Source organism: Silurus aristotelis, assembly GCF_946808225.1.
Source record: "Silurus aristotelis genome assembly, chromosome: 4".
Taxonomy (NCBI): Eukaryota; Metazoa; Chordata; class Actinopteri; order Siluriformes; family Siluridae; genus Silurus; species Silurus aristotelis.
This window is the reverse complement of record NC_139577.1, coordinates 5,339,154-5,364,049: the sequence shown is the minus strand read 5'-3', so window position 1 is coordinate 5,364,049 and position 24,896 is coordinate 5,339,154. Positions and strand designations below refer to the sequence as shown.

General features: G+C 39.4%; 1 protein-coding gene across 2 annotated transcripts in view; it reads right to left on the bottom strand.

Annotated features, from left to right (window-relative positions):
* Positions 1–24,896, bottom strand: part of nrg3a (neuregulin 3a) — a 365,695-nt gene that overhangs the window by 257,061 nt on the left and 83,738 nt on the right. The gene's annotated exons all lie outside the window — the stretch shown is intronic.

Below are 24,896 nucleotides of genomic sequence, written 5' to 3'. Positions count from 1 at the left end.
GTGTACAGTGTGTGTTGATTGTGTAAGCAGCACACTGCGCAATTAACACAATGTACACAAGCAACACACTGTACACAATCAGCATGCACTGTTAACAGTCAACATGAACTGTACAGAATCTGCACACACTACACAATCAGCATGCACTGTACACAAACAGTACCCACTATGCACTATGAACACACACTGTATACAATCGACACACTACACAAGCAATCAACACAAACTGTACACAATCGACACACTACACAAGCAATCAACACAAACTGTACACAATCAACAAGCACTGTGCACAGTCAACATACACTGTACAAAATCAAACACACTGTACACAAGCAATCAACACACTATACAGACTATACAACCCTCTGCCATATGCCATAAATGTATATGCAATTACAATCCACACACTGTACACAATCAGCACGCACTGACTGTACAGAATCAACACACTGTACACAAGCAATCAACACACTATACAGACTATACAACCCTCTGCCATATGCCATAAATGTATATGCAATTACAATCCACACACTGTACACAATCAGCACGCACTGACTGTTCAGAATCAACACACTGTACACGAGCAATCAGCACACACTCTACACAGACACTCAACACACACTTTACACAAGCAATCAACACTGTACATTTTATGTATCAGTCAAAAGATATGGATATTCAAATGCTAATCATCAGTGAATGTAAAACAGGTACACAGTCACATGACATAGTTTAGTTGTGTGCAGTTGCTGATAAGAAATATACTTTGTCTAACGCAATTCTTACATGACTAAATAAGTCTCTGCACTTGTAATTGTTTTGGTACAAGAAAAGACAGCAATTAAGTCATGATAGAATCAAATATAATTTTATTTTTATTTTCTATGCACATGAACAAATGTGCTTTTTTTTTGGGGTAAATGACCTGTAACATGCCTCATGCCTGCACAGCTTTTGCAAACCCCTCGAGCTTAGAAACACAGATTTCCAGGCTACTCCCCGAATGCCCATTCGGTCAGATAGACACAGGCTGGATCGGTGGCGTGAGGGACGGATGCTCGCTGTGATGAACCGAGACAATTACAGCGCTCATATTCCCTTGGTGATGACTTTTTAATCTGGCTGTAATCACTGTGACATAATTGTGATGGCATGAACGAGAGCCAGAGCGCACGCCAGAGAGATGGAGGCAGAGGCGGAGAGGGAGAATGAGGCAAAGCGGCTATTGTGTCTCTGCCGTTCGCGTAATGCATTAATGATGATTAAAGTGGCACATGATCCAGACTGCCGCATTGTGACGGCCTGGCTCAGTTCCCCCAGTGCCGAGATGCTGCAATAGACTGAAATGGCTCACGGGAGAATGAGACTGAAGCGAAGACAGATAGAGGAGATAAAAGGAAACAGAGGGAGGGAACAGGCAGAGAAAGTAAGACTGGAACAAAAGAGAAATAATAATAACAGCTGTAGTCAGTAGAGAGCAACCTAGCCAACTAATTTGAGCTAGCAAGCGAGAAACAGTGTGTGGAGATTCTTTTTTGAGCACAAACTTCTCACTGGCTGGTTCCGGCAAGCTGATCTGGCCTATATTAGCTAGATTGCTAAAGCGCAAACTCTCAGCATTCCTGATTACATTTTTCTAATTGATTCTAGTTGACTAAAATGAGATACCTAGCTAGAAAACAAGCCTTTGATATTTTATGCTTTTTGTATACAGGGAGGTCCCCTGGTGGTCTAGTGGTTAAGATGCAGCGCTCCCACCGCTGCGACCCGGGTTCGATTCCCGGTCAGGGAACCATCCCCAGCCACTCTTAGTGCCGGTCCCAAGCCCGGATAAATTGGGGAGGGTTGCGTTAGGAAGGGCATCCAGCGTAAAACGTGCCAAATCAAACGTGCGGAGGATCCGGTGTGGGGCGACCCCTAACGGGAGAAGCTGAAAAGAAATCCCGTGTCACTTTATACAGGGAAAATGTAAACTGTAAGCCTCAACAAGCTAATAAGCTAGCAAGCTCCCTGTGCACCATCCACACACACACACACACACACACAGGAAAACCACCATGCTCTACTACCCACAGCACAGGTAAATAAAATCTCACTGGCTCCATAGGGACTCTCTTGGCTCTTGGTAGATTCAGCAAATCACCTCACACACTTTTTATTTCTAAGCTGTACTAATACCCAGCACATGTTCAGCACTTCTTGTGGCACCTTTAAGTTAATGCTCTTAACGGATCAGTGGTCTATAACTCGGGAACTCCTACTGCTTATTAAAAGGGAACTCGTGAAGCTTGTTTTTGTCTTTGATTTCTTTTTCAACACACACACACACACACACACACTATATATATATATGTGTGTGTGTGTGTGTGTGTGTGTGTACAGATGGGGTAGCAATACCCATTGGGTTTATTGTGCCTGTGAGAAATCCTACAGCCTCCATACACTCCTTCCAGGAAGTGTGTGTTTGTGTGACGTCTTTGCAGTGACAGTGACAGATACGTTCTTTGAAGCGCACAGCCCGAGCAGTCTCTCTCTTAAACGCTCTCAACATGCTCTAGCAGCAGGGTCCGAGCTTTTGCCAATTTCTACTCCTATATATCTCACCCTCAGATTTGTTCCTGGATAATTTTTTTCCCACTTTTATATTTGGAGCGCTTACATTTTTCCATTGTGGTCTATTTAACTCGTTCATGGTTTGTCGTTTTCTTTTCTTAGCGTGCACATTTTGAAACACCTTTCCTTCTTTTTCATCACTCTTTCACCAATCCAGACTCCTTTTTTACACTGAGCTGAACAGCCAGACAGACTTCCTATTCCACCTCCTCAACTCAGCAGGTAGACATCAGCCATACAGTTCGGCATCATGGAATATCCCACTCAGACGCATAGAGAGCTAGTGAGAGCCTTTGATAATACATCAGAGAAAGCGAGGATGGGCCAGTTTGTGTGCATGTACACACACACAGATACCTTTCTGTGATACAATGCAATGTTATACTGAATTTCTTGATTATATTGATGGTTTCTATAGCTATGGCATGGCTAATGGTATTAAGAGGTACATTTATTCAGGTAGGAATAAAGGCCTGTGTGTGAATAAAATATAAAATGCATGGGGCTTTTTCAATCAATCATATGAAAAAAGCAGATTATTTGTAAAAACTCGGTCATACTGTTATAAAAAAAACAACTCACGTGATGAAAAATCCCTTTCCATCATGAAAAACTGCTGACACTGCAGACTCCTTCCATAAATCTTCAGTTAAACAATGAAATGTGTACAAAAGAAATAATCATAGAACCAAGTCAGTTTATATATACCTTTTTATTTGAATTGAGTAGTGTGGCTCCTGACCAATCAGCTTTGAGACCACGGCGTAAAATGAATGGCATTTATCAGATGTCAACAGAAACAGAGAGAAAATGGACAAGGTTCAGGATAAGTAAACAACAATGTTAAGGGCATCAAGCCTATTTCTAAAAGCTAAGGTGCTTTCAGTGCTCATCTGATCTCACACGTTGTTCTTTCCTCATTTTCACTGTCTCTCTGCATTTTAATTAGAGAAAGTGTAAGAGACAGGGTCGGTCTCTCTCTCTCTCTCTCTCTCTCTCTCTCTCTCTCTCTCTCTCTCTCTCTCTCTCTCTCTAACACCATTACAGCCGTGCAAATCAGAAAGTCTTTCAGTCACATATTTTCTAATCTTTAATAAAAAAAAAAAAGTGCTTTATACATATGCATACATAGCACGATGCATTATGGGATTGTGTCAGCAAAGATCACTACCAAACCACTACAACACATGTCTGCTGCTCAGGTCACGATCTGGTGACTGAAGTTCATTTAACAGAATTTTATTCTCATTAAACCATTGGAAGGGGCAAAGGTTAGTGTTAGGGCGAAGTTGATCAAGTCAGAAGAGCTTTAACTCATTGTTCTAAGGAAATTATGGGAAACCCAATGGAAATGAGCGGCTGCTTAAATGATTACACATTTACTTCCAGTTACATAATGAGCCTTGTTGGTGGACTATACATTTGCATTGACTATCCTGATTTGTTTATTATAGCTGGCGTCATTATCATCCCTTCCCCATTCCAGGGAAGAACTCAAGAACTGGACCTGTGTAAAAACTGACCGGCCAGGCATCATCTACCCAAGCCATGTCATGCCCAATCCGTTTTTAACCAAGCCATGTTATTCGTGATACAGAATTAGCTTTAGCACAGCCTTAGACCTGCAGCTGCCGCTTAACCACAGGGAACAGTGTCAACTTCTTCGACTTCCAGACTCCCAATCTGCATTGTTTTCGTGCCAAACAAGACAAATCTGTTTTCCTGGAGAAGTGCGAGAGTAAACACCACAATACTGCAATCTCAGGGGGGAAAAGGCTTGGCAGGTTGGCTTTCAACACCAATCTCCTCTTCCTGAACGTTCACTCCTGCAATGCCCGGGCTCTTGAGATTTCTGCAGCACGCTGTAACTGTGCTTTAACAGTCACAAGATTGACCTCCTTTTCTTGACGTGAAGCTTAAACGAACTTTAAATGAGGGCCGAGCTGACGTGCGGGTGCGATTTGGCCCTCGTAGAGGGCACGGCGGCGCGGCATTAGTTTTGTGCTTAGAACTATTCGTTCTTCAGCAGAGCTCAGCTGAATCATCAAACAGCAAAATAATGCAGTCGATGCTGGAATACTGCTAGAGAAGACATGCTATTCATATACAAGATTAATGCTGAGTTAAATACAGTTACAGATCCCAAGGCCAGAGAGGACTTATAGGTCAACGCATGGCTTTACTTGACTGCAGATAATAATATAGCTATGCTATTTATATGTAGGATTCATAACCTGATACAATGGCTTCATTGTCCAATAGACATGGAGGATTCAAATCAGCAGGGTGATTAGCATTAAATGTGCAATGCTAGGCATATGTAATGTGTAAATTACTCAAAGAATCAATTCTGCAAATGAATGGTTCGGTACAAAAGAGAAACGTTAAGCGCGTAAACTTGTTGAGCGGTAACTGGTGTCGGGACATAAAAAAAAACTAACAAAATATGAAATGATGAAACTTGAACATCAAGGATCAGACCTAACTATAAAAATAACAATGATGTAAAATTATTTAAAGTTTTAAAAATCAATAGCCAACACAGAACAGGTGATCAGAGTAGGGTCCCAAGTCATTGTTGTAGAATAGATGCGGGGGGGAAAAAAAGGGAGGGTAATACATAAGATCTTTAATAGGCACTATTGCAGTAGGATAGATAATACCAGGGTCTGTGTGAGAGGACAGGAAACTCTGTCTCCTTTTCCTTTTTAGAATTTGCCTTCTCTGTTTGGAATTAGCATTTTAATGGACAAGATCCCTTATAAGCATGGGGGTCGAAGTCTACATAAGGATGTCGCACAGTCAGCGACATTTCAATTTATTTTGCCCTTTTTTCTTCCCCCTGGATGCAGAGGACTGTGAACTTCAATACCGTGAACTTCAATACCGTTTTCTCGCAGTGTAGGTACGTGCACCACGGCGCCCCAGAACACACTTTAACTTTGATTTCGAAAGGCACTTAATTTTCGTATGTGTGCACGCACACACTTTAAAGTTGCACTCAAACTTGGGCCAGACTGTTATACACTTCATGGGGTTACGCTCCTCGAAGAGGAATAAAAAAAATATAGAAATCTTCTGTGGATAGATATTAGCATTATAAAGCATTTCTGTAAGGAATCCACTCAAAAGCCTCTGTCGTAGGGTTTAGTACAGAATATTTAACAGAGGGGTGAAAGAGACTCCAGATTTTGCAGGACTGCAGACTTCTAAATTTGTATCTGGGTTTTCTTGATGTAGAAGTTGTTAAATGTTCAGATGGACGGATGGACGGACAAACTGACAATAAATTCAGAGCTTTTTCCATGGGTTCAAGCCCTGGCATTGTCAATGTTGGACCACTGAGCCAGCCCTTTAACCCTCTCTGCTTCAGGGGCACTGTCTCATGGCTGACCCTTTGCACTGACCATGACTACCCAACAACCAGGATTATGCCAAGAAAGAATTTGCTATAGGTAACAGTGCTGTAGCATAACGTAGTACTCCAAACTCTTCAGTACATCCCGATATCCTGCGATTTCAAACCCGATTACACAACAGTGAGATGGAAAACAGGACGTTTTATTTTAAAAGCATGGACGTTTATCTCTTTTGGCAAAATGCAATGGATCTGAAGTAGACCATCAGGCTGCCAACCTGTGCCAGAAAGTGACTCGTCGCCTGGCTTCAAATCTGGAACTCGTCATTGCTGCCAAGATGGGCAATAAACGCACCCACGCAAAGAAAAAAAAAAAAAAAAAAAAAAAAAGCCAGTCCTTGAAAGTCAACACTCAACAATCGACACTGCGTAAACATTAACAGAAGTGTCAGCTATACAAACTGGCCAGTCTCAGAGCAGCCATGCCATATATTATATTATATATATATATATATATATATATACACAGTACAGACCAAAAGTTTGGACACACCTTCTCATTCAAAGAGTTTTCTTTATTTTCATGACTATGAAAATTGTAGAGTCACACTGAAGGCATAAAGGGCTATTTGACCAAGAAGGAGAGTGATGGGGTGCTGCGCCAGATGACCTGGCCTCCACAGTCACCAGACCTGAACCCAATCGAGATGGTTTAGGGGTGAGCTGGACCGCAGAGTGAAGGCAAAAGGGCCAACAAATGCCAAGCATCTCTCGGGGAACTCCTTCAAGACTGTTGGAAGACCATTTCAGGTGACTACCTCTTGAAGCTCATCAAGAGAATGCCAAGAGTGTGCAAAGCAGTAATCAAAGCAAAAGGTGGCTACTTTGAAGAACCTACAATATGACATTTTTTAGTTGTTTCACACTTTTTTGTTATGTATATAATTCCATATATAATTCCACATGTGTTCATTCATAGTTTTGATGCCTTTAGGGTGAATCTACAATTTCCATAGTCATGAAAATAAAGAAAACTCTTTGAATGAGAAGGTGTGTCCAAACTTTTGGTCTGTACTGTGTATATATATATATATATATATATATATATATATATATATATATATATATATATATATATATATATATATATATATATATATATATATATATATATATAGAGAGAGAGAGAGAGAGAGAGAGAGAGATATGTGACTCTCTACCTATGAAGTATAAAGCTGCCTTTGTCCAACACCAGTCTTTTCATTTATTCTCATTTATTTCTGTTTCTTTGCTGAGTCAGAGGGTTGAGGAGTAAGAGGTGGGATGACAAGGTAGGCCAGAATGAATCAATGGCGGTGTGGTGCTATCTTTAGCCTCGGCATAAGTGCTTTATCGTATCATCTTTGGCAGTGACGGTGGCTTTATGCTACTCCTGAAGTAATTCGTGGTTTAGTTTTTGTTCACTAATGACACATCCGTGGCTTTCAATGACGTACCCAACAGAGAGAGCGGATAATGATGTGAATCAATCTTGAAACTTGCAACGAATGCATTCCAGTGATGCAGACCAAGACCCTTAAAATCGCGTGCACGATAATGAAGTTGCGACATGCGTGTCTTCGTCGTGGCGTGTAAATGTACAGCATGTGGCAAAGGACCACGGGGTTAAATGAAACCGCTTCTTTATAGTCGGTCATAACGAAAGCACGTTCCTCCCACGCCAAAAACTCCTGGCAGCAGGCGTTAATAATATGCTGTGGAATCAAAACAGTATTGCTTTGATTCGCGATCGCAAGTCTTCGGCGTCCAGGTTGGTGGAAAATATCACAGCCGCCCACTGCTATATGAGTCATTCTCAAACATTAAATAAAAATTTTATAAATCAATAAAAATTCTTTAAGATATCAAGGAAAATGCATAATGGAAGGCTGATACAACAAGCCAGTCTCTCATTTATACAACTGAGCGTTAAGGACCTTGTTCAAGTGACGAGGAGCTTGAACCTTGCGAACTTGAACCTTGAACTTGAACCTTGCGATCAGAAGTCCAACATCATAACCACTGATTTACCTGATACACTAAGCGATCACTAATCATGCGTTTAATAAATTAGAAAAAGAGAATATGCATTACAGCACAGTGAAAACCTTTCTTCACATGTCCCAGCATGGTAGGAATCTGGGGTCAGTGTACAGGGGGTCAGTCATGATACTGTACCCCTGGATCACAAAGGGTTAAGGGCCTTGTTTAAGGGCCCAACAGTGGCAGCTTGGCAGTACTGGGGCTTAAATTGCTGACCTTCCAACAAATAACTCAGAACTCAAACCACTGAGCTATCAGTTCACCTGTAAATTGTAAAAAAAAAAAAAAGGAAGTTTGATACTTTGTTGAGGTGTCTCAGATCCTCTGGATACGTGTTTAATGACGATCGTGATTTCTTTCAAGACACACTCTCCGTTTCTGGGACTTGTGGATTGGCATGGATTTTCCATTGTCTTTTTTTTTGTGATACACTGATGCCATTAGTACCATACTAAACACGCATGCTGAAACACTGATTAGGACTGAATTGTAACATACATCATTCTTATTCTACAAATAATGTGACCCTTTCAAAACCCTTTTAATTCCAAAAAAATGTACAAATGGCAACTCAAGTGGTATTTGGAACCGACTTTGGAACCCCTCTGAAAAAAGTCTTCACCTATCCTCCTTTTCTTCTTCCTAGCAATATTAACAATATAAGAAATTATAAAAGGTATTTGTTAATGGGACTTCAATCTCTCTGTGGGTATAAAGGCAAAAAATAGGGTGAAAGTGGGTGAACGTGATTGTGGATAGTACTTTGATCTGCTTTTCTGTATTATACACTGAAGTACTGGAAGCTCTGTGGAGCAAGTCAAAGCTTTTCTTTTTTTTTTTTTTTTAGGTTTCCAATGACTCAGTGGATCTTGTTTTTTTTTCTACAGATTTTGGGCTTGCTGCCAAAGACGGGGTGTTCCTATGGTGGCCTGGCTGTCTAGTGACCAATCTGGAGCATGTGTGCATCTGCACGAACAGTTGATCAAGGTGAAGTCTAAATTTGGATGCAGTGATGTCATGCCTTACAGAAGCCTGAGCTCATGGCCCTCAAAGCCAGAACTCCAACCAAGAGCGCATCTGTTCCCTTGCAGTACTCACTTATGTGAGACTGTGACAGAGAGAGAGAGAGAGAGAGAGAGAGAGAGAGAGAGGGAGAGAGAGAGAGAGAGAGAAGTTGGAATGACTAAGGTAACTATAGGTGTATATCATTATATACACACATACATACTTTTTATGTTTATCCCCCACATCATCTCACCCTCACCATCAACCACTACGACACCATGTAAGTACAGTATAGTTCATTTTTACAGTTTATTATTTATTTATACAGTTATTTATTTATTTATGTTTAAAATGTATTACTTTATGTTAATACTTTGTTACAAGTATATTTGTGTGTTCAATTAGGCATAAAACATTATTTAAGGGCTGAAATAAGCGATCGTCTGAGGTCTGGGAACGGATTAATTGCTTTTACATGAATTCCTAGGGGAAAAGTAGCATGTGAGTATGAGCGTATGGGAACACAAGCGTTTTTTTAAGAACGAATTACAGTAAAAACACGTTGGACGAGCATAATTCGTTCTTGAAAATTGCTCGTAGGTCCATTTGCTCGTACGTTCGAGCAGGTTTTCCCCATAAGAATGAATGTAAAAGTGATTCAATCCGTTCCGAGACCTCATTCAATCGATTATTTCTGCACTTATAAAGTATTTATAGCCTTTTTTGACAAACAAATACACCGCAAATTACCGTAATATAAACATAATTTAACACTTACACATGTGGTAGTGGTTGATTGTGAGTGTGAGACCCAATGGTAATTCTATTTACTTTCTTTTTTCAAGATTTCTAGTGAAATAAAAATATAACACAAAAAGTTAAGTTTTTGCTGCACTGAACAACGAGAGCGACCGAGCGATACGTCATCAACTAAGCGACTGATGCTATCCTCGGCCGAAAACGGGATACCGGCAGCGTGGGTTTGCTCTGCCTTCGAAATTTGCTTGCAAAATACCTTAAAATTTAGCGAGTAAATTTAGCGTATCTCTGTTTGCTGGTTCTATTAGTTGCTCGTACAACAGGGTTTTACTGTACACTAAATATAAAGAAGTATTAGCAAATATCGTACGTTGAGACATGGCCCTGGCCTACCCAGGAATCTAAAAGATGATCAGTATGGGGTAGTGTTAATAATAAAAAAATTACAGTATAATCCATTAGCAAAACGGAGCAATTTACACAAGCGTAATGAATAAGCTGTACAGTATACACGAGTGGAGGTCGGAGCCTATACGCTGCCTGCTGCACAAAACATGAAATACTTTAACAATTTTGTTGTATAGCTATGGTAAGATTTCAAAACATGATAAACATTTTCAAGACATGATAAGGATAAAGTGTGAAAGATTGATTAGGTCTTATATTTGATATTTTTAAATAAGAAGTAATAATGACATGAGCAATAATAATAATAATGATAATTATAATAAGAAATTATCTTAATAAGAAGAAATTATACAATAAGAAATAAAAAATAATAATTTTTTGACTTTTTTTATAATAAAAACAGAAAGCAGTACACTCTTACGGTTCACTCGGTTTGCATTGGTTAATAATAATAGCAGCAATAATAAAACATTCTAGCATATTTTCACTACTGTATAAGATTGTTTACTGCCAGAATGCATAAATGTGACTCACCGCACTCCCACAATGCATTGTGTGAAACCTGCCACAGTATGTTCTGTGATGTATTTTAAAAATAAAACTGTCTTTAGGAGTCGGTTCCATAATACAGATTAAACCCAGTCGTTCCAGAAGGATGCTTGCAGCGCAGCAGCTCTTAGCTCATGAAGCTGGAAATAAAACATTCCTGAGGGTCAGACGACGTTCACGAAGGCGAACAAAAGGATCCCAAAAGCTATGAATTTCAAAAGGATTGCATTTTAAAGGCTACTTTTCTCCAGGACACAGTATGACACAAAAGGTGTGTGTGTTTATCCACAAACGCTGGATTTCACTTTACTACTGTGTTGCCAGAGTCTTTTAAACACCATGTAGTGTTAGTAGCTGAGGGTGTGTGTGTGTGTGTGTGTGTGTGTGTTACCCACAAGACACTCTGATCATAGATTAGTTTTAAAACTGTTATGTGATATAGCTTTTGGTTTTCAATTGTTTCATTGAGGGGGAAAAAATTAAGTGTTACACATTGGCCCTTGCTTGGGTCAGGAACAATATCATAACTCACAGAAAACCCTGATCAAATCTTGTTTTCCAATATTTACAAAGTAACTTCCAATGATCAGTTAGTGAAAAAGAAAGAAAGAAAGAAAGAAAGAAAGAAAGAAAGAAAGAAAGAAAGAAAGAAAGAAAGAAAGAAAGAAAGAAAGAAAGAAAAGGAGGAAATATGTGTATATGAAAGAAAAGATACAGGATAAAAACAAGAAAAAATATAAAGAACACAAGAAAGAAAGAAAGAAAGAAAGAAAGAAAGAAAGAAAGAAAGAAAGAAAGAAAGAAAGAAAGAAAGAAAGAAAGAAAGAAAGAAAGAAAGAAAGAAAGAAAGAAAGAAATACATGTATACGAAAGAAAGGATACATGATAAAAACAATATTAAGGAAGAAAGAAAGAAAGAAAAAAAGAAAGAAAGAAAGAAAGAAAGAAAGAAAGAAAGAAAGAAAGAAAGAAAGAAAGAAAGAAAGAAAGAAAGAAAAAAGGAGGAAATATGTGTCTATAAAAGAAAGGATACAGGATAAAAACAAGAAAAGAAATAAAGACCAAATATTATGAAAGAAAGAAAGAGTTTAAACAAAGAAAAAAAAGAGTGTAAATACAAAATCATGAAAGAAAAATCGAGAAAGAAAAAGGCAATTATGAGAAAAGAGAGAAGAAAAAGATTTAACAGCGAAAGAAGTTAGAAGTTAAAGATGAAAGAAAGGAAAGATCATTGTCACATGTACATTACAGCACAGTAAAATTATTTTTTCACACACACACACACACACACACACACACACACACACACACACACACACACACACACACACACACACACACACACACACCCCGCCGGACAAAAAAATAAACCAAACAAACAAAAAAAAACAGATTGCACAAATTTTCATGCCATAATAAGAACAGGTGTAAAAAAGAACTTAATAAGAATAAGAACTATACACAGCTTCACATGCTATTCAGGCAATAAGAACAGTTTCAGCAAAATTGTGGCGTACATCGGTTTGGAGACGTCTGGTATAATTTCAAACTCTATCAGCGTTTCAAACTCTTCTCGAACTAACGAATCGGCGCATAGCTTTAAGATGCTATAAACGGTCTGCTTGGAACATCCCATTTATTCAGCTTCGATCGATTACAGTGTGTCTGCATCTGTTGCTCTACGCTCGCCAAATCAAACCAAAAAGACCAAAGAATCATCGAAAAACATGTCAATTCTTTTGTGGCTTACATCAGAGGTTTTTTTTTTTTTAAATAGAACACAACAGTGGCAATACGAGTGGAGAAATGCTAAATTGGATTGCTCTAATGGACTATTTTGCTTCGAAAGCAAACAAAGAGAAAGCACTTCCAATTTCGCTCATGGTCCGTGCCGGCTCTTCCTTGATTTCTGCTCAATCGACTGCGTGGATGATAGCCTCTCATCAGCCGAATAATGTGAAGTGGGCCTGGATGTTAAATTAAATCTGCACAATGGAGAAAGGAGGGGAAAAATATGGGGAGTGATATTCAGAATAACGAAGAGCTAACCAGCTTTTCTTCGGCTTCTCGGAAACACTGATAGCTCCAAGCTCCCCAGAGCTTTAAATAACTGTAAGGATGCTGGAAAGAAGAAATTGTATGGTGACTTTGTTGCGACAGGATATTTGATATATATTTACTTACACACACACACACACACACACACACACACACACACACACACAGTGCATTCAGAAAATATGTCATATGTCGGCGCCTGATTTTACAATAATTCAAACACACACACGCAGATATTTTATTTATTTATTTTTTTTCTCAAAATCCAGCGTACAAAGCCCAGGGATACAAGGCTTCCTGGCAAATGCAGACAAACCGAGCATATATTTTGTGATAAACAAACGAAACGTTGTTACAATATGGTATGAATCAACTTAAATAAGTAAGCAGAAACAGTTCCAGCTAATAAGGAAATGAGCGGAAAGTCAGCAATGATAGAAAGAGGATAAAAACATGACATGGGAGGACGAAAAAAAAAGAACACACACGTAAGACGATACACCGTTTACACACCCGTAGTCTGAAATGACCTCAGCAACCACTGTACAAGTCTTACACCCTGCACATATGTTACAATCATCCATCTACACCACCTATTTGTTCTGTTGTAGCCTTGCGCTGGAGGAAACAATGCTTTTTTTTTTTTATGGCAGGACAGAGGTCAGGGAATGTTTTATCATTTATGTTCAAATAGAAAGCGCACCCGCCTTCGCTCGCCCCCGTGGCTCGGCTTTCTGACCTGCCGCTGCAAAGCCTGATGGGAGGTCTGTAGGAATCGGACGGGAGTGAGGTTATTAAGGCAGTGAGTAGGTGTGTGTGTGTGAAAGAAAGAAACGTTTAGAAAAGGCCTGCTATTTATACTGCTTTAATAGGACATACAGTGCCTGGGTTGACACTGGAAGTTTTGCTTATCACATCCTGCAGGCCTGCATCGTGAATAATGCTGTGTGTGTGTGTGTGTGTGTGGGATAGGGAGACTTGTGGCAGGGGGGTTGTTTTTGGGATAAACCCAGAGATCACATTGATGGAGGAGCAGCCGTGATCTCACTACACCCTGGATAGCCATAATGTAGCTTTCCCAAGCATCTCCTAGACACATTCGCTCCCAATATATTACTTGTCTAATACAAGGGGGTGTGTGTGGGGGGGGGGGTTTAAACAGGAGATAGGACCGAGTCAGATGATTCAGTGTGTTGTTCAGGTTTTAGAGCAGAGACAGACTCAATATCAGATATAACAGACTACCTCTATAAAAAAAAGGAACTTTTTTCATTATTTCTACTTCTGATGAGCCAATAGACATTACTTTGATTTATATTCGACTTGAATTCACCAACAGCATTGTAAATTTACTCTACCAGTGTGTGTTTAGCGCCGGGGAGGGAGGGGATGGGGGGTGGGGGGGTGTCCATATCTGATCGAATGAGCTTGGCATTTCACCTCCATCTAATTTACACATTAGATCGCTTACAGCAAATGCACCTGATTTCCAGGACATGTTCATCTCCTATTCTCTTTCTCTAAAGCTACGAGTCCAATGCAGCTACCAAATAAGCAACAATCACCAGTTGCACCCCAAATCAATAAAAAAAATTAAATGTTCCTCAACATAAAGTCTTAAAAAGTATGGTTCCTTGGTCTTGTGACAGAAAAATATCACATTTAACCCCAGCAAACAAATACACTATATAGTTTCTAGGACTGTGGTGAGACCTGAGATGTTGTATGGCTTAGAGACAGTGGCATTAAGTAAAAGACAGGAGGTGGAGCTTAATGTAGCAGAGCTGAAGATGTTGAGGTTTTCGTTGGGAGTGACGACAATGGACAGAATTAGAAATGAGTTTTTTAGAGGCACAGCGCATGTCAGACGTTTTGAAGACGAGGTGAGGGAGGCAAGATTGAGATGGTTTGGACATGTGCAGAGGAGGGACATGGGGTATATCGGTAGGAGAATGCTGAGGATGGAGCCACCAGAAAGGAGGAAAAGAGGAAGGCCAAAGAGGAGGTTGAGGATATAGTGAGAAAAGACATGCAGGTAGATGGGTTGAAAGAGGCAGATGTAGCGGATGTACAGGGATTATGGAGACGGATGACCCTAATAAGAGAAGCCGAAAGAAGAAGAAGAAACAAATACACTATATACATCCAATTCCGCCTTTAGTCCCCATTTGCTGTTATAATAACCTCCATTCTTCTGGAATGATGATCCTTCAACCGCAATAGCCAGGTACTGATGTAGGTGAGGAGGCCTGGGGTGCAGTCAACATTTAAATTTATCCCAAAGGTGTTCAATAGGGTTTAGGTCAGAACTCAAGATCTTCCACTTTATCACAGGAAACTGTAATTTTTCAATATCATCAAATTTGGACTCGTTTATCCAAAGAACATTCTTCCAGTTAGTCATTGTCCGATTTTTGTGTGGTTTTGCCGTTTACCCAGTTTGCATCATGCACGCGTCTTCAAAACTACATGACTAGTTTTTTTCTAACTTTTGACTTGCGCTGCACGTCATAACCGAGTTTATTAGATCCGTGTTGCACAGTTGTGATTGGTAATGTTCTTATAAGATCACTGAAATCTTAGAGTCTGTAGAAGTTATAAAATAGTGGGAAACCGTTTCTGCTAATTTAAAACCCGAACCTTCAGACGTATTCATTTGCACATGCAATCAGTCTTCCAGAAGTGGCTTTCAGACAGGGTATTATAGCTTTAGGGGGTAAGATTAATCAGCTTGCATAGACACCATGCACCTTTAAGCTTAACGAATATGCAGTTTGGGGAGTTTCTTCCTGATTTTGCACCCAGATCCTGTTAGTAAATGAACAAGTTTGCACTTTTACACTATGGATAAATCAGTAGGTTTCTTTTACATTTCACTATATTTAAATACATGGGTAAATTTTGTTCTTGTTTTCAGATGACAGGAACCACCATGGCATCCTAAACCAGTTCCATCTCCTCACTGTGGAACTGGACATGATTGGAAGCAGGAATCTAGCATTAAGATTAGCCTTGTAGCTCCAGGGCAAAACAAAAGAAATGTTAAAGACTAAACATTTGTTAATCAGTGACTATTAGGGGGAAATCTGAGGAGAATTTCTTTAAGAATAAGTAGATTTATTTGGGATTAATATTTAAGTTTATCCAGATGTAAGTTTTAATTAAAAAAGTATACCATCATTAGCACCTGTGACTACCCGGATTTCTGCAAATCGCATCTGTAGCAAACTGCACAAGCTCAAATATATTCATGTAGATTTTTAATATTGTATATTTAATATACTGCTATTTTTTCATTACACAGTGGCTGCCAGAAAAAATGACCTTGATTGCAAATACACTTACTAGGACATTAATAAGAAATGAAAAGCTGGCCAACATGAGGAAGTGTCAGTCAAACCAGTTGTTAAACCTTTTCACAAACACGATTTGCCTTCATTTAAAATGTAATACATGGCACAAATGTACAAAAATGCACAGAAAACCCAGGGTCATTTTATGAGGTTAATATCAATGCTTCTGCTGGAGATGATGCATGTGGGGGGTGCAGCTGTGGCTACAGTGAAAGGAGACCTGTTGAATTGTGTTCATTGGGTTTCTTGTTTTAGTAATGCCAGTCATTCTCACTGTATAAGATTCCTGTCTGTGACGTTTGTTTTTATTTAGTATATTTTATATTCATTTAAAATAAAAATTTTAATAAACATTTCAAGAATATTTCAAGAATATTCTTACCATTTACAAAAATATTTCCAAAATCCTCTAAGATGTCCAAAACCTGCTGATAAAAATAGTATTTATTTGTTTTTTACTTGTTCATATCATTTATCTTGTCATTGATTGTTTTTGGTCGACGTGTCAGGTTGTCACTGAGCTCTCGCAAAACCTGCCATCGAAGTCTCCTGAAAACTACACGCAACGCGGTGCAACCCAAACCCGTCATTACTCCTCGATCCATAAATTGCAATAATAGCCGGGAGGTGAAACTTGAATTTATCCTTGCTTTACTGAATTAATCAGGAGCATTCATTGTTTTCACTCCAGGCAAAAGCATATTTAACTCTTAGGCCTGCAAACAGCTTATTAGTGTTTAATGATTCTCCTCAAACGCTTTAATCAATTGGCGTCCCGGTGCAGAAACCCTAACGAATTACGCCCGATTCTCTGATTAAAGGTCAGCCGTGCAGAAAAAGGCGCCGGCTCAGAGACCAAACCCAGACAGCAACAAAACAAAACAAACAAAAAAAAATAATAAACCCAATCTCATGCTTCTGCTTTCCCTGTTTGGTGGTTTTCAACCTGCATTTAATCAAAATCTATGGAAAAAACAACCCAATCTGTGGCTTGTGAGTACACACTGTTTTCAAACGCAACAACCTGCAGCCACTTCTTATCATTCTTCCTTCAATAATGAGCACTCAAATTCAATTAATACAGTTGCGTCTGATGTAAGACCGCCTGAGCCCTGGGAATTACACTCTCACTACAGTCTGGTGGTTTACAGTTCCCTGTTGAAAGGTGCACAGAGCAGCACTACGCCCCACTGAAACACAAGCATCCTGTACATACTGTACTACCAGAAAGCATCAACTCTATCTCAAACTGTATGGCTCGAGGTGACCGGAGAAAGATTGCTTCTTCTTCTTCTTACGGCTGCTCCTATTAGGGGTCGCCACGGCGGATCATCTGTCTTCATACCCCCCTGTCCTCTTTCAAACTGACTACCTGCATATCTTCCCTCACCACATCCATACACCTCCTCCTTGGCCTTCCTCTTTTCCTCCTTCCTGGTGGCTTCATCCTCAGCATTCTCCTACCAATATACCCCATGTCCCACCTCTGCACATGTCCAAACAATCTCAAGCACACCTCCCTCACCTCGTCCCTTAAACCTATTGGAGAAAGAGTGTTTAAGTCTAAGGAGTCATTGGTTTCACTGGTGTCACTGTCTCTGGGTGCTTTTTAGCATCTCCATAACATTTCAGTAACCAGGGGGGTTGGGGGGAAGCAAAAAAAGAAAAATAAATAAGTAAAGAATGTTGGTTAAGAAGGAGCACAGCTCTATAAAAAGTGAAGAAAAAAAAACAAGCCAGGTGAAATCATTATAAAACGAGAATGAATTAACAAGAAATTCGAAAGAAAAAAAAAACAACATTACAGGAAAAACAAGGAATAAAGGAAAAAAAAAAAGTAGGAAAATAGAAATAAAGTAAAAGATGAAACAGAAAAAAAGCAAAAAAGAAGAACATTTAGCAACCCCCCCCCCCCCACATTTCTATCTCACACATAAAAAAAAATAAACGAGGCACAGAATCCATATGTCCATTTTAAATATCGCAAATTGAAACCCAGATCTCATTCACCTGAGACAAGAGTCTCTCAGAGAGAGAGAGAGCGAGAGAGAGAGCGAGAGAGAGAGCGAGAGAGAGAGCGAGAGACTGGATTTGAGTGGATGAATCTGAACTCTGTGTATGATCACACACTTAGTATGCTTCAAGTGTGACTGTCTCGGGGAAAAGCACAGATGAGAGTTTAAGTGTATGCCTGAGGGTGTGTGCGTGTGTGTGTGAGAGTTGTGTATATATCATTGTGTGTGTGTGTGTGTGTGTGTGTGTGTGTGTGTGTGTGTGTGTGTATGTATATGTATATGTATATGTGTGTGTGTGTATTTTCCCTTCATCAGCCTCTCACACAGCGTCCTCGCTCCAAATAGTGTCCTGTCAGCTGAATGCTAATGCTCGGTGAGATGCGCTCTCCCGGGTTAGATTAGAGGCAGGAGAAGTGCGGGGGAATGTATGATAAGCCGAGAACGGCCGTAATCTCATTTTAGTGACAAATGGTCCACTGCAGGAAGTCACTTTTTTGTTTTGTGAGAAGCTAAAGTGGAGACGCGCGCCAGGGGTGTGTGTTGAGGTCTGAGGGCGTCCTGGTCAGAATGGCTAACTGTGTGGCCCAGACGACTTTTTTTTCACAGACTGTTTGTTGATGCCGTTGATGATCATCCCATGAGGCGTTTTTTTCCTCTGCTAATATAAAAGCATAAACGCGTGAGCAAATGGGAGAAAAGACGGCTCGACCACCACTTTTTGCATGACCTTCAACATCCAATGGGAAAAATGCGGACTGCAGCCAAATATGAGGCTTATAAACAAGATTAGATTTCTGATTGGAGTCTGTTAGAAATATAAAGATGTCTCAACAGAGAATAAAATAGCGCTTGATCCAGCACATTCTGTTATTACACTGTAGGGTCCTGCACTCTTTTAAGACTGGCCCAGTACTGAGCATTACAGACAAAGAAAAATCATCTGTGTATTATGTGTTATTATACTTCGGAAAGACCTACAGAAGTCCCTACAGAATATGTTTATTCTCTAATGACAAAAATTCCTTTGGATGGGATTCATGGGATGATATTTTACTTTGCTAGGGCTTATAAGTTCACGTGCTAAGCAAATAGTTAAGATCAACAGTCACAGGGTTGCATATCACCTCTATAAGCTCGAAATAATAATAACTGACATATCTGTCCACGGAAACGAGGCTTATTTCATCACTGTGAACAGCTTTATTGAAAATATACTTCAACAATATGTAAAACAATTAATAAATAAATAAAAAGTGTTTATAGTGCTGCATAACACTTCTACAAGCTCATAATATTAAATAATAATGATGCTCTCTGAAATCTCTCTGGCTCAGTTACCCTTAAAAGCAGTGTTCTTAAGGCTACATAACAGCTACATAAGCTCACAATAATAATTGCCATATGCCTCCACGCAGACAAGCGTTTTAGGAAGATACCTCAATATTATTTAAAGAAAGCGTATTCATAGTGCTACATAAGAGCTACATAAGCTCATAACGATAACTCCATACAGCAAAGGTTTATTACAGCACCAAGGGCTAGTATTAAAACTCAATAATATGTAAAAAGAAAATAAATAGTATTCATAGAGGCTACATAATTACATTAGCTTCAAATCAAATGACATGCTACATAACAGCTATATAAACTCAGAATAATAACTGCCCTATGCAGTCTCATTATAGCACAGAGGACTTATGAGCTACATAAGCTCATTACTATAAATGACATGCCTCTATGCAGATATGGTTTATACAGCACCAACGAACACTTTATTAGGAATATTGCTCAGCTACCCCTAAGAGCAGTGTTTATAGGGCTACATAATAGCTTCATAAGCTCTTTATAGTAATTGAAATACACCTCCATACAGAAAGTGCTATCTGCCCTCTTTATCATACACAAATGCACAATTGCACATAGTTGACTATTGGCTATTTTTCTGGTGCAACCTTCAGGAGACATGTCCATTTAATGTTTTGTGACTCTGGATCCTGGTAACCACCTACTAAACTGGGAATGTCCCTACCCTTACCTCTAGTGCGCTGTCCTTACTAACATAAATCAGCCATAAATGGACATCAAAATCAAAGTGGTCCACTATTGTTGGATTTATCAATTGTTTTACGTTTTAGCATGATATTCAAAAAAGAAGTGCTCACTTTAAGCAAAATGTTAAAATTGTTTTATAGATAGATAGAGTGATCTAACATACTATATTCCGAGTACTATAGTGTCTACAGTGATTCTTAATACCATAAACATCTTGTTTGCTTAAAGACCCAGAGACTGTAAAGAGAGTCTCAGACACTCACAGAAAGAGATTTGGTCTAAAGGCCGACATCTCAGAAGTGAAAGTGAGACAGTTTCAGGAAAAAATAATAAGTGTGAGCTTTTTTTTAATTATTTTTTTGTCCCAATGTGTTTATTTCGCTGTGTTAACTGTGTTATCGGTCCACCTGATGAAAAGCAACAGCAGCAGCAGCGACGACGACAAGCTTGGCGGATTTTTTTCACCCCACTAAGATTTTCAGCAGACGAAATATACTACGGCGCAACATTTTTTTTTTATTTTTTTTTTGTTAACATGCCAGAAAGGCTCATTTCATATCCAGTAGTGTTTCTTCCACCATCACAGCAATAACGATTTGTGGACTTTCACAACATAATGTGTCCCAAATGACCTTGATCCTGATTGTGCATTCTGAGTGTGTGGGGGGTTTTTTTTAGATCCTCTTCTGCCATACTAATTACTAATTGAGGCAAGCATGCTTTTTTTTTTTTTTCGCATTTTTTTTCTAGCACACCAAACTCTCAAGCTTAAAAGCATTTTTTGTTTGGCTGATACATTATCCAACATGGTGTACTGCCATGGATTTATATGCTAGCTTTTGACACACAATTTAGCATGTGGGAAAGAGGAGGAGAGAGAGAAAATTGGTATGACACGTCCTGGCTTGAGGTGCAAACAGACAGGTATACATACATATTTTTTTATAAAGAGGCACAAAGGAAAATAAAAACAGAAAATATTTCGAACTGACATACAGCATTTAGAAGCTGAAAGAGGGTGATGTCATAAAAAAGTGGGTGTGAACCAGTTTAGGGGGGGGAGGCACACACACACACACACACCCTATACATGTCTCGAGTCGAATAGGAAAAGTGTGCTTTGTAAGCTGTGCTCCATTTCCTGCTACCTGCACTAGATGCAGGGGTAGGGGGAAAGAACTAATTGCCTCTGAGTGGCAGGAACATGCAGCCAGGTGGCAGATGGGTCCATGTGCCCCTACTGTGCTTATTTCCTTCACACACAGACACACCGGTACTTATCCAGCAGCGGCATGCGCCCCTGCCTGGAATGTTCTGGAATTTCCCTACAGGACTCCTGAAGAGAGGACGGACTATAACTTGGATTGTGTTTCCAGCTGAGGGTGTGAAGACTTCACAACAAGGCTATTCTTCTTCTTCTTTCGGCTGCTTCCATTAGACGTCGCCACAGCGGATCATCCGTCTCCATACCCCCCTGTCCTCTACATCTGCCTCTTTCAAACCAACTACCTGCACGTCTTCCCTCACCACATCCATAAACCTTCTCCTTGGCCTTCCTCTTTTCCTCCTTCCTGGCGGCTCCATCCTCACGTTCTCCTAACGATATACCCCATGTCCCTCCTCTGCACGTGTCCAAACCATCTCTTTTTGTTCCTCTAATAAACTCGTTTCCATCCTTTCCATCGTCTAATATATAAAAACGAATAAAATGCTGCTTTATCCATTTAAAAAAATTGAAACAAACATGGAAACTTCACACTAACAATTAAATCAAATCAAATCAAATGATAATTAATTAATAAAAGATGGTTCATGAGCTCAACAAAACAGGAAGGGGAAGCACAACAAAAACAAAAAATAAAAAGGTTCCTGCCGATATATTTTTGGGAAAAACATATGCCGTATGCTAATCAAATAAATATCTATATTTTTTTCCAGCGGCATTTATCCTGCATGATCCGAGTGAACGCTCCGAACGACATCGATTGCTTAATTGCACGGGGCGTCGCCTTGTTGTGCCGCTTCGCACAAACAAACGTAGCGGGCTGTGTAATTAAGATAAATATCCGGTTAGCATCATGTTAAATAAACAAAGCGCCACGGAGTAGGCTAGGAGCTAATAGCAACACTTTTATAATCAACGAGGCATTGTCGAGTCGTTTCATTCATTGCTGAGTCGCAGGTGTTAGCGTCGGAAATGTCATGAGATTTTAGTTACGAACTCTGGGATTATAAATACACTGCTATGTTATTTTACAGCGCTTTATATTAGCCTGGCTTTGTGTGCTATTTACAGCTTACGGTATTAGCATTTCTGCCACCAATCCTTGACAGTTTTCCCCACAGCTCCCAGGGCCCAGTTTGCTGTATGACATGTTCACATACCTTTTTATTTTGCATTGAAAGGCAGCTCCAAAGCCCAAATTAGTCTTCAGATGTCACATGGGTAGGTGATAAATCCTACATTCCATGTTCTTAGTCTCTGAGCCAAACAAGATTTAAAGAAACATTCGGCAGGAAATCACAGAGCGGAAAACATTGCATACTTTTTTTTTCATACTTTCTCCGGATAACATGCACATCTTCCGTGTTTCCCCGAAAATAAGACCTGGGTATTAAACATTTACTGTAAATTTTAATTATATTACTGGTATTATATTGCTAAAATTATTAATATGACATTAATATTTTATTATTCAATACATAATCGTGTGTTACAACAGACCTATGGTACTACTGTAAATGCAGGCTGATGGTCTTACCGAAGGGCTTATTTTTGGGATTATGAGCACATTAAATAAAAGTCATGCCAAGGCTTATTTTCAGGGAAATATGGTATATGTGCTGTGTATTTTTCTTCAAGCTGAGCCTGAATGCAGCTGGTCACACTTCTGTCTTTCCTCTGTCGCGTTCTTTAAGAGGTGACGAGATGCACACCTCATGACAGGTGCTACAGAAATGTGATAGGTGTTGCCGAGGAGCCTGACTGGCTTTCGTCAGAATTCACTGAACTGGCTTTCACATAAAAACTGGTGCGAGGAACTGGGAGTGGAGCGCTACAGTGATAGGTGTGGTACTGTTAGAAAGAGAGACATAAAAATAGGATTTTAGATATATAAATTACAGTAATCTGGGCACAGAGGACATGGACGCATCATCTCCTAGCCCTGGGTTGCACGTCGATGTATGATCCTACTCAGCTAGTTTAGATCTCACAAAGCCCATTTTTTGCAGACACAGCTAAAAGCATCGCCTCCTCTGTTCCTCACCGAGCTGCAAGGAGGTTATAATAACCAATATGCTTGTTGTACTTTGTGCACTTCAGCGAAATACTTTAGAATCGTTTGCTTCACCTGAATGAAACCCCCTGTGCGTGCATTTCCCTAGATACAGGTCAGTTTCTTAGACAGATCAGGTGATCAGGAGATCAGGAGAGCTGCTCCAGCATCGTTAAGCCAAGTCAGCAAAATCCAGTATTTAAGCAAGTCATACCGATTTGGTGAATTGATTCAACCAAGTTGTTCCTAAACTTCACATCACTATAAGAGATTGTTTTTTCCTTGAAGTACATGAAGAATATGTAGGAGATCCCTGTTTGAAAGAGGATTCCTAGCATCTTCTCTGCTGCCTACTGGAGAAGAAGCTTACATCCAAAAGACCTGGAATTCAAACAAGCTCCTCATCCTCAGTGGCTGTCAATGGGAGGTTTAACCAACACATGTACATATTTCTGAATGTATTCTTAAAACAGATCTTCCAGACCCATGATTACAGAGTTTAGAGTTTGCTCTTTGGGCTTACAGGAGTAGTTTATCTCACTCCAAATTCTTACCCGGACCTAACTTATATAAATAAAATATTGTACAAGTCAGTGTTTTACTGTACTGTGTAATATCTATAAATAAGATATGGGAAAGGTCAAGTAGAGAGTGAGATGCCATGTTTGGGTGAACACCCACAAAACTGTTTGCTTGTTAGAATTCTTGGGCATTTTGCATGAGATTCTGTTATTACACGAGGAAGTGCTCAAACTATGGGTTGTCAGGATGGTTTAACATATATTGTGATTTTATTTTGTGCTTGGTTTCTTTGGTTCACCATGGATCAGGCCTGATTGTGCCTTTTAAATCAAAGTTAAATCATTACTTCAGGGACTCCAGGGGAAAACAAAATGCTATCCATCATGGCCATGAATAATTTTTTTTTTTACCTAAAAACCCCAAAAATTACAATGTTACAATGTGTGAAAAGTAAAATATGACCATGTTGTAACTATGTTATGATCATTTTAATTAAGAAGCGCACGCCTTATTCCAAAACAAAAACGGAAAAGGGAAAATACATCTAAATAAAATTTCACTACAAGATGATCTTGAAAGTTGTCTACATGCCAACAATTATTAATTCATTAATAAATATATATATATAAATAAAAAAAAGTCTACCATGATATGTCTGAAAAATGTCAGGGATTTTAGTTCCTTACATTAAACCAGCTATAAACAGTCGTTCTCTAGCCATTCTCTTCAATGTATTGTTTACAATGGTAATGACAATAACTGTATTCATAACGAGTACTATGACCATAATGGTAACGACAATAGCAATGACATAGCTACAATTGTACGGGCTACAACG